Source organism: Procambarus clarkii, unplaced genomic scaffold (assembly GCF_040958095.1).
Source record: "Procambarus clarkii isolate CNS0578487 unplaced genomic scaffold, FALCON_Pclarkii_2.0 HiC_scaffold_100, whole genome shotgun sequence".
Classification (NCBI taxonomy): Eukaryota; Metazoa; Arthropoda; class Malacostraca; order Decapoda; family Cambaridae; genus Procambarus; species Procambarus clarkii.
The window spans coordinates 2,614,377-2,625,314 of record NW_027189133.1 but is presented as its reverse complement, the minus strand read 5'-3'; positions in this window follow the sequence as shown (position 1 = coordinate 2,625,314).

Below are 10,938 nucleotides of genomic sequence, written 5' to 3'. Positions count from 1 at the left end.
GGATATAAATTGGATAAGTTTAGATTTAGGAAAGACTTGGGTAAATACTGGTTCAGTAACAGGGTTGTTGATTTGTGGAACCAATTGCCGCGTAACATTGTGGAGGTGGGGTCCCTCGATTGTTTCAAGCACGGGTTGGACAAGTATATGAGTGGGATTGGGTGGTTGTAGAATGGGAGCTGCCTCGTGTGGGCCAATAGGCCTTCTGCAGTTGCCTTTGTTCTTATGTTCTTATGTTCTTATGAAAAACATAAATTAATAATTGAGTCGCAACATGGTTTTATAAATGGCCGTTCATGTTTGACAAATTTGTTATCTTTTTATTCTAGCATTGTTGAGGCAGTTGATAGTGGTAAGGATTGCGATGTTGTGTACCTTGACTTTAGCAAAGCTTTTGATACAGTGCCACATGAAAGACTGATTAAAAAGATGGAGTCTCATGGTATTGGGGGTGCTATATTAAGCTGGATTAGGGCATGGCTATACCAAAGGAAACAGAGAGTTAGTATAAATGGAATCAAGTCAGAGTGGGAAAATGTTGTAAGTGGAGTGCCTCAAGGCTCTGTCCTGGGACCTCTGTTGTTTATAATATATATAAATGATTTAGATTCAGGTTTGAGTAGCAACATTTGCAAATTTGCCGATGATACGAAAATCGGTAGGGAAATTAATTCGGAGGAGGACTCACTATCACTTCAAGTTGATCTAGATAGGGTTTTGAAATGGTCAAAGGATTGGCAGATGCAGTTTAATGCTGATAAATGTAAAGTTCTGAGGTTAGGTAATGATGATAGAGTTACAAGATACGAGCTAGATGGTGTTGAGATTGCGAAGTCGGATTGCGAAAGGGATCTGGGAGTTATGATTAGTAAGAATTTAAAACAAAAGGATCAATGCATAAATGTTCGTAATAAGGCAAATCGGACACTTGGATTTATTAATCGCAGCGTTAGTAACAAGACACCTGGTGTGGTTCTCAAGCTATATCTTGCTCTAGTTAGGCCCCATTTAGATTATGCAGTTCAGTTTTGGTCGCCATATTATAGAATGGATATAAATTCACTTGAACGTGTCCAGCGTAGGATGACTAAGTTAATTCCCCAAATTAGAAATCTTTCATATGAAGAAAGATTAACAAAGCTTAAGTTGCATTCACTGGAAAGGCGAAGAGTTAGGGGCGACATGATAGAGGTTTACAAGTGGGTGAATGGACATAACAAGGGGGATATTAATAGGGTATTAAAAGTATCAACACAGGACAGAACACGAAACAATGGGTATAAATTGGATAAGTTTAGATTTAGGAAAGACTTGGGTAAATACTGGTTCAGTAACAGGGTTGTAGATTTGTGGAACCAATTGCCGCGTAACGTGGTGGAGGTGGGGTCCCTCGATTGTTTCAAGCGCGGGTTGGACAAGTATATGAGTGGGATTGGGTGGTTATAGAATAGGAGCTGCCTCGTATGGGCCAATAGGCCTTCTGCAGTTACCTTTGTTCTTATGTTCTTATGTTCTTATCCTTTTGTTTTAAATTCTTACTAATCATAACTCCCAGATCCCTTTCGCAATCCGACTTCGCAATCACAACACCATCTAGCTCGTATCTTGTAACTCTATCATCATTACCTAACCTCAGAACTTTACATTTATATCAGCATTAAACTGCATCTGCCAATCCTTTGACCATTTCAAAACCCTATCTAGATCAACTTGAAGTGATAGTGAGTCCTCCTCCGAATTAATTTCCCTACCGATTTTCGTATCATCGGCAAATTTGCAAATGTTGCTACTCAATCCTGAATCTAAATCATTTATATATATTATAAACAACAGAGGTCCCAGGACAGAGCCTTGAGGCACTCCACTTACAACATTTTCCCACTCTGACTTGATTCCATTTATACTAACTCTCTGTTTCCTTTGGTATAGCCATGCCCTAATCCAGCTTAATATAGCACCCCCAATACCATGAGACTCTATTTTTTTAATCAGTCTTTCATGTGGCACTGTATCAAAAGCTTTGCTAAAGTCAAGGTATACAACATCGCAATCCTTACCACTATCAACTGCCTCAACAATGCTAGAATAAAAAGATAACAAATTTGTTAAACATGAACCTATATTAGGGAAACGCAAATTAATGACATCGAAATAGGGAGTGAGCTAGGGAGCAGTGATCACAAAGAAATCAGATTTAGCATAGAATGGAATAGACCAGTAGGAGAAAATTCTGTTAAAGTGCCAGATTTTCGAAAAGCTGATTTTAATAGCCTAAGAAATTTTTTGGGTCAAATTGATTGGAAAGTCTTGGGTATGGGGTGTGGGCCGGTCTTGGAGCGAGACATGAACCCAGCGATAGGTGACTTAAATGGGGATTTCGATGTGGATTCACTATATAACTTATTTAAGAATATTCTAAACAAAGCACAGGAACGTAGTATACCATACAAATTGAATAGATCGAATACTAATGACCCAAAGTGGATAACAAAGAATTTGAAGAACCTTATAGGTAAAAAGAGAGCTTGGTACAAAAGGATTAAAAATGGGGAGGTCACTTTAGAACAGGAATTCGTACAACTGGTTAGAAATGTTAAAAAAGAGATAAGGAAAGCAAAAAGAAACTATGAAGTTCGCATAGCAGGGCAAGCAAAGACAAATCCTAAAGGGTTTTTTCAGTTATATCGTACTAAGACTAGGGAAAGGATAGGTCCATTAAAAACCGAGACAGGTCAAATAACAGATAGTGATGAAGAGATGAGTAGTATTTTTAATAAATATTTTGTATCTGTATTTACTAAAGAGGAACTTAACAATATGCCTTCAGCCGACCAAGTCTATGTGGGTGGGGACGAGGACAGGTTGACGAGTTTAACAGTTACCAGGGAGGATGTTCTTAAACAAATAGTAAAACTCAAACCAAACAAATCCCCAGGGCCGGATGAAGTGTTTGCCAGGGTGCTTAAAGAATGCAAAGAGGAGCTTTGTGACCCACTGTCAACCATATTTAATAAATCAATAGAGTCAGGCATAGTGCCAGAGTTTTGGAAAGTTGCTAATGTGATACCAGTTTTTAAGAAAGGAGATAGATCACTTGCGTCTAACTATCGACCAATTAGCCTAACGTCTATTGTGGGAAAGTTACTCGAATCTATAATAGCAAATAAAATTCGTCTTCATCTTGAAAAACATAAATTAATAATTGAGTCGCAACATGGTTTTATAAATGGCCGTTCATGTTTAACAAATTTGTTATCTTTTTATTCTAGCATTGTTGAGGCAGTTGATAGTGGTAAGGATTGCGATGTTGTATACCTTGACTTTAGCAAAGCTTTTGATACAGTGCCACATGAAAGACTGATTAAAAAAATAGAGTCTCATGGTATTGGGGGTGCTATATTAAGCTGGATTAGGGCATGGCTATACCAAAGGAAACAGAGAGTTAGTATAAATGGAATCAAGTCAGAGTGGGAAAATGTTGTAAGTGGAGTGCCTCAAGGCTCTGTCCTGGGACCTCTGTTGTTTATAATATATATAAATGATTTAGATTCAGGTTTGAGTAGCAACATTTGCAAATTTGCCGATGATACGAAAATCGGTAGGGAAATTAATTCGGAGGAGGACTCACTATCACTTCAAGTTGATCTAGATAGGGTTTTGAAATGGTCAAAGGATTGGCAGATGCAGTTTAATGCTGATAAATGTAAAGTTCTGAGGTTAGGTAATGATGATAGAGTTACAAGATACGAGCTAGATGGTGTTGTGATTGCGAAGTCGGATTGCGAAAGGGATCTGGGAGTTATGATTAGTAAGAATTTAAAACAAAAGGATCAATGCATAAATGTTCGTAATAAGGCAAATCGGACACTTGGATTTATCGCAGCGTTAGTAACAAGACACCTGGTGTGGTTCTCAAGCTATATCTTGCTCTAGTTAGGCCCCATTTAGATTATGCAGTTCAGTTTTGGTCGCCATATTATAGAATGGATATAAATTCACTTGAACGTGTCCAGCGTAGGATGACTAAGTTAATTCCCCAAATTAGAAATCTTTCATATGAAGAAAGATTAACAAAGCTTAAGTTGCATTCACTGGAAAGGCGAAGAGTTAGGGGTGACATGATAGAGGTTTACAAGTGGATGAATGGACATAACCGGGGGGATATTAATAGGGTATTAAAAGTATCAACACAGGACAGAACACGAAACAATGGGTATAAATTGGATAAGTTTAGATTTAGGAAAGACTTGGGTAAATACTGGTTCAGTAACAGGGTTGTTGATTTGTGGAACCAATTGCCGCGTAACATTGTGGAGGTGGGGTCCCTCGATTGTTTCAAGCACGGGTTGGACAAGTATATGAGTGGGATTGGGTGGTTATAGAATAGGAGCTGCCTCGTATGGGCCAATAGGCCTTCTGCAGTTACCTTTGTTCTTATGTTCTTATGTTCTTATGTTCTTATGAACGGCCATTTATAAAACCATGTTGCGACTCAATTATTAATTTATGTTTTTCAAGATGAAGACGAATTTTATTTGCTATTATAGATTCGAGTAACTTTCCCACAATAGACGTTAGGCTAATTGGTCGATAGTTAGACGCAAGTGATCTATCTCCTTTCTTAAAAACTGGTATCACATTAGCAACTTTCCAAAACTCTGGCACTCTGCCTGACTCTATTGATTTATTAAATATGGTTGACAGTGGGTCACAAAGCTCCTCTTTGCATTCTTTAAGCACCCTAGCAAACACTTCATCCGGCCCTGGGGATTTGTTTGGTTTGAGTTTTACTATTTGTTTAAGAACATCCTCCCTGGTAACTGCTAAACTCGTCAACCTGTCCTCGTCCCCACCCACATAGACTTGTTCGGCTGAAGGCATATTGTTAAGTTCCTCTTAAGTAAATACAGATACAAAATATTTATTAAAAATACTACTCATCTCTTCATCACTATCTGTTATTTGACCTGTCTCAGTTTTTAATGGACCTATCCTTTCCCTAGTCTTAGTACGATATAACTGAAAAAACCCTTTAGGATTTGTCTTTGCTTGCCCTGCTATGCGAACTTCATAGTTTCTTTTTGCTTTCCTTATCTCTTTTTTAACATTTCTAACCAGTTGTACGAATTCCTGTTCTAAAGTGACCTCCCCATTTTTAATCCTTTTGTACCAAGCTCTCTTTTTACCTATAAGGTTCTTCAAATTCTTTGTTATCCACTTTGGGTCATTAGTATACGATCTATTCAATTTGTATGGTATACTACGTTCCTGTGCTTTGTTTAGAATATTCTTAAATAAGTTATATATTGAATCCACATCGAAATCCCCATTTAAGTCACCTATCGCTGGGTTCATGTCTCGCTCCAAGACCGGCCCACACCCCATACCCAAGCCTTTCCAATCAATTTGACCCAAAAAATTTCTTAGGCTATTAAAATCAGCTTTTCGAAAATCTGGCACTTTAACAGAATTTTCTCCTACTGGTCTATTCCATTCTATGCTAAATCTGATTTCTTTGTGATCACTGCTCCCTAGCTCACTCCCTATTTCGATGTCATTAATTTGCGTTTCCCTGTTAGTTAACACTAAATCTAAAATATTATTTTCCCGTGTTGGTTCCTTAATGTGTTGCGTAAGAAAGCAATCGTCAATTAATTCTAGAAAATCTTCTGCTTCACTATTCCCTGTTTTGTTCAACCAGTTTATTCCGCTAAAATTAAAGTCACCCATGACATAAATACTGTTAGATCTAGATGCTCTAGATATTTCATCCCATAGATGCTTTGCTTCCATTCTGTCTAAATTTGGTGGCCTATATATTACTCCTATTATAATATTATTAGCTTTTTCGTTTAATTCAATCCAAATAGTTTCTGTGTGTGGCTCTGTTTTGATTCCCTCTTTGAGACTACATTTCAAATTGTCCCTAACATATATGGCTACTCCACCTCCTCGTCTAATATATCTATCTGTGTGAAATAGTTTAAATCCATATATTTGATATTCAGCTAATAGTTCTCTATTTTCTACATTCATCCACGTTTCGGTAAGTGCAATAATATCTATTTTTTCTGTGCAGACAAGAGCATTTAATTCGTTAATTTTATTTCTTAGACTTCTACTATTAGTGTAATATACCCTAAGTGAATTGTTATTTTGCGGACCTTCTCTTTCCCTGATCGTTTTGCCAATTCCTTTCTCCCACAAACACATACTTTTATTACCTCCTTCCTCCAAATCAATTCCCATACCTCTATCTACTAACAGTTTAAACCCAAACAAACACCTCTAACCACTTCTTCTAGCGAGTTCGCAACAGCAACAACCCCAGCTCTCGATAGATGCACCCCATCACGAGCATACATTTCATTTCTTCCATAGAAGTGTTCCCAGTTGTCTATGAAAGATATTGCATTTGATTTGCAATATCTTTCCAGCCGGCAATTGACACCAAGTGCCCTCGATATCCATTCATTTCCCACTCCCTTTCTTGGAAGAATGCCACATATGATCGGGATTCCTCCCTTGCTCCTAACTAACTCTATGGCTGTTTTATACCTCTGAATCAGTTCCTCACTCCTGACTCGACCAACATCATTTCCTCCCACGCTAATGCAAATAATGGGATTGTTCCCATTACCAGCCATAATATCATCTGGTAATGATATTACCTCGATTGTTTCAAACATGGGTTGGACATGTATATGAGTGGGTTTGGGTGGTTAAATAGGAGCTGCCTCGTATGGGCCAATAGGCCTTCTGCAGTTGCCTTTGTTCTTATGTTATGTTCTTATAGGAGCTGCCTCGTATGGGCCAATAGGCCTTCTGCAGTTACCTTTGTTCTTATGTTCTTTATGACAAATCGATTCATTAGGAACCTTAGCACTAAGAACTTTGCACATAATATGTAAAAATGGTGAGAATCGGTCAGAAAATGAAATTTTTATTTCGTTTCAAAAGTATAAATTGTTTTTCACAGAGAAAAATGCATCTAAAGCTCTCAACAATAAATATAGTACTTCTAATTTATAACATATCTTGTAGGTTATAATTAGGATTGTTTGGCATTCGTACTCGAATATGTGAAAGTTGTAGGTCAATATGTATTGAAATGAAGTCACGAAAAAAACAAAAAAATATCTCGGGATAAGTTAGAGAAAACTGAAAAAACAGACACTGTGCCCCTTAACAGTCTAACAGTAGGTTAGACATATACATGAATGAGATTGGGTGGATATAAATAGGAGCTGCCTCGTATAGGCCAATAGGCCTTCTGCAGTTACCTTCATTCTTATGTGTATTATAACAAAACATGTATGTTGCAATACCTTATTTCCTATTTATTAGTGATAAGGCCCTCATCTCGTCCTCATTAATGAATACAAGCTAAATAGACAGAGTAGTGTTTGACCTCTGCAAATAAATCTGCCCAAAAAATAAAAGTCACAACTTCGGCCACCTGTGGCTAATTTACATGTTGACCAATTTCGTTCAAACTTCACATGCTTAGTGCCGGATATGTATTCTCCAATATGTAGAAGTCACAACAAAATCCACATAGAAACAAAGGAGAGAAAAAAATAAAGTGGATGTCTTCTTTTTGTATAGATATAATAAATATTGCCATTTGGCTATGTATTTATATGATATATAATAGAATACAGCATAAAACAAAATAAGAGGGGTGGTAGGAGAAGAAAAGATTAGTGTTCAGTGAGAATCCACAAGGTCTTCTCTGAATACTCTTTATTTTCTTCAAGGCTGTGGGTCCTTACAATTGCACCAGAGGTGGTACACACCCCTATTATTATTTAAACAGGTGAGTAAAAATAGGTGATTACACACACGGTGTCAGCAAACTTAGCCTCCAAACACACACACACAGAAAATGGGGACATTGAAACAGTTGATAAACTTGATTTCAAGAGAGAGAGGTCACTATGGGGAATTTCAAAATTTTGTTAATAAGTAATTAGGCAGACTTGTTGCTAGACAGGGAAGTAAATTAAATGTATGCCAAATTTTGAAAAATATACAATGAAGGCACACAAACATTCTTACCAAAACAGAGATGCAGGACCAGTAAAACAGGATTGGTTCAACAGAAATTGAGAGAGGGCCACAGACCAAAAGATACAAAAATGGAATGAAAGACATTGAAAAACTACAAGCAGATGTCAACAAAGTTTTCGATTGGGCAGCAGAAAATAACATGATGTTTAACAGTGATAAATTTCAGGTACGGCAAAAATGAGGATCTGAAACATAATACAGGGTACAAAACACAATCGAATCTTCCCATAGAAGAAAAACAGCATGTCAAGGATTTGGGAATAATGATGTCCGACGATCTAACGTTAAGGGGAGCATAACCAAGCAAATATTGCGTCAGCCAGAAAAATGATCGGATGGATTATGAGAACTTTCAAATCCAGGGATCCCATCACAATGGTTGTACTCTTCAAGTCACTTATGTTGTCCCGTCTCGAATACTGCTCAGTATTCACTTTCCCCTTCAGAGCAGGAGAGATTGCTGAAATAGAGGGAATACAGAGAACATATACGGCACGCATAGACGAGATAAAACACCTAAATTATTGGGATCGTCTCAAAGCTCTCCAAATGTACTCTCTAGAACGGAGACGAGAGAGATACCAAATAATATACACATGGAAGATACTGGACGGCCAGGTCCCAAATCTACACAGTAAAATAACAACGTACTGGAGTGAACGATATGGAAAAAAATGCAAGATTGAACCAGTGAAGAGCAGAGGTGCCATAGGCACAATCAGAGAGCACAGTATAAACATCAGAGGTCCGCGGTTGTTCAACGTCCTCCCAGCGACTATAAGAAATTTTGCCGGAACAATCGTGGACATCTTCAAGAGAAAACTGGACTGTTTTCTAAGAGAAGTTCCGGATCAGCCGGGCTGTGGTGAGTATGTGGCCCTGCGGGCCGCTCCAAGCAACAGCCTGGTGGACCAAACTCTCACAAGTCGAGCCTGGCCTCGGGCCGGGCTTGGGGAGTAGAAGAGCAGAACCCCATCAAGCAGGTATCAATATAGAAAGAAGCCAAACCCCCAATCATACCAGCGATACAAAGATGCGAGAAACAACTATACAGCAGTAAGGGGAGAGGCAGAAAGAAATTTTTAAAAAGGGATAATAGATAATTGTAAAACAGAACTGGGCCTATTCTACAAATTCATAACAAACAAATTGCAGGTAAAGGATAATATCCAGAGGTTGAAAATAGGAAACAGATTCACAGAAGATGATAATGCAATGTGTGAAACATTAAACGAAAAGTTCCAAAGTGTGTTTATACAAAAATGAAATCTTAAGAGAACCAGACACAATAAGAATTTCTGAGAACATCATAGAGCGTATAGAGCTGTCTAGATATGAAGTGGAAAATATGCTAAAGGAGCTAAGTAAGAACAAAGCAGTTGGTTCAGATGGAGATTCACCATGGGTTCTGAGAGAATGTGCATCTGAGCTCAGCCTTTCACTTCACCTGATCTTTCAGGCATCCCTGTGTACAGGAGTCATAGCAAACATGTGGAAAAAGGCTAACATAGTTCCAATCTACAAAAGTGGCAACAGGGAAGACTCCACCCCCCCTCAATTATAAACCTGAATCATTGACAAGTGTAACAGTGAAAAGATTGAAAAAAATAATAAAAACTAAATGGGTAGAACACCTGGAGAGAAATTATATAATATTACACAGACAGTACTGTTTTTGATCTGGAAGATCCTGTGTATCGAATTTACTGTTTCTATGATTGAGCCACAGAGATTTTAAAGGAAAAAGGTAGTTGGGTTGACTCCATCTATCTAGACATAAAAAAGGCTTTCGACAGAGTTCCACATAAGAGGTTGTTCTGGAAACTAGAAAATTTTGGATGGGTGACAGGTGCGCTTCTAACATGGATGAAAAATTTTCTGACTGATAGAAAAATGAGGGCAGTAATCAGAGGCAATCGGACTGGAGAAGTGTCACAAGTGGAGTACCACAGTACATGCACCAGAAATGTTCATTGTCTACATAAATGATCTACCAGTTGGAATACAGAATTATATAAACATGTTTGCTGATGATGCTAAGATAATGGGATGGATAAGAAATTCAGATGATTGTCATGCCCTTCAAGAAGACCTGGACAAAATAAGTATATGGAGCACCACTTGACAAATGAAATTTAATGTGAATAAATGCCATGTTATGGAATGTGGAATAGAACATAGATCCCACGCAACCTATAGATTATGTGAGAAATCTTTATATAATTCTGATAAAGAAAGAGGTCTAGGGTTGATTGTAGATAGAAAACTATCACTTGAGGCCCACATAAAGAACGTTGTGTGAGGAGCCTATGCCACGCTTTCTAACTTCAGAATTTCGTTTAAATACATGGATGGCGAAATACTAAAGAAATTGTTCACGAGTTTTGTTCGGCCAAGGCTAGAATATGCAGCGGTTGTGTGGTGCCCATATCTTAAGAAGCACATCAACAAACTGGAAAAGGTGCAAAGACATGCTACTAAGTGGCTCCCAGAACTAAAGGGCAAGAGCTATGTGGAGAGGTCAGAGGCATTAAATATGCAAAAACTAGAAGACAACAAAAAAAGGTGATAAAATCACTATGTACAAAATAGTAACAGGAATTTATAAAATCGATAGGGAAGATTTCCCGAGACCTGGAACTTCAAGAACAAAAGGTCATAGATTTAAACTAACTAAACAAAGATGCCAAAGAAATATACAAAAATTTCCTTTCGCATACAGAGTGGTACACGGTTGGAACAAGTTAAATGAGAAGGTGGTGGCGGCCAAGACCGTCAGTAGTTTCAAAGCATTATGTGACAAAGAGTGCTGGGTAGACGGGACACCACGAGCGTAGCTCTAATCCTGTAACTACACTTAGGTAA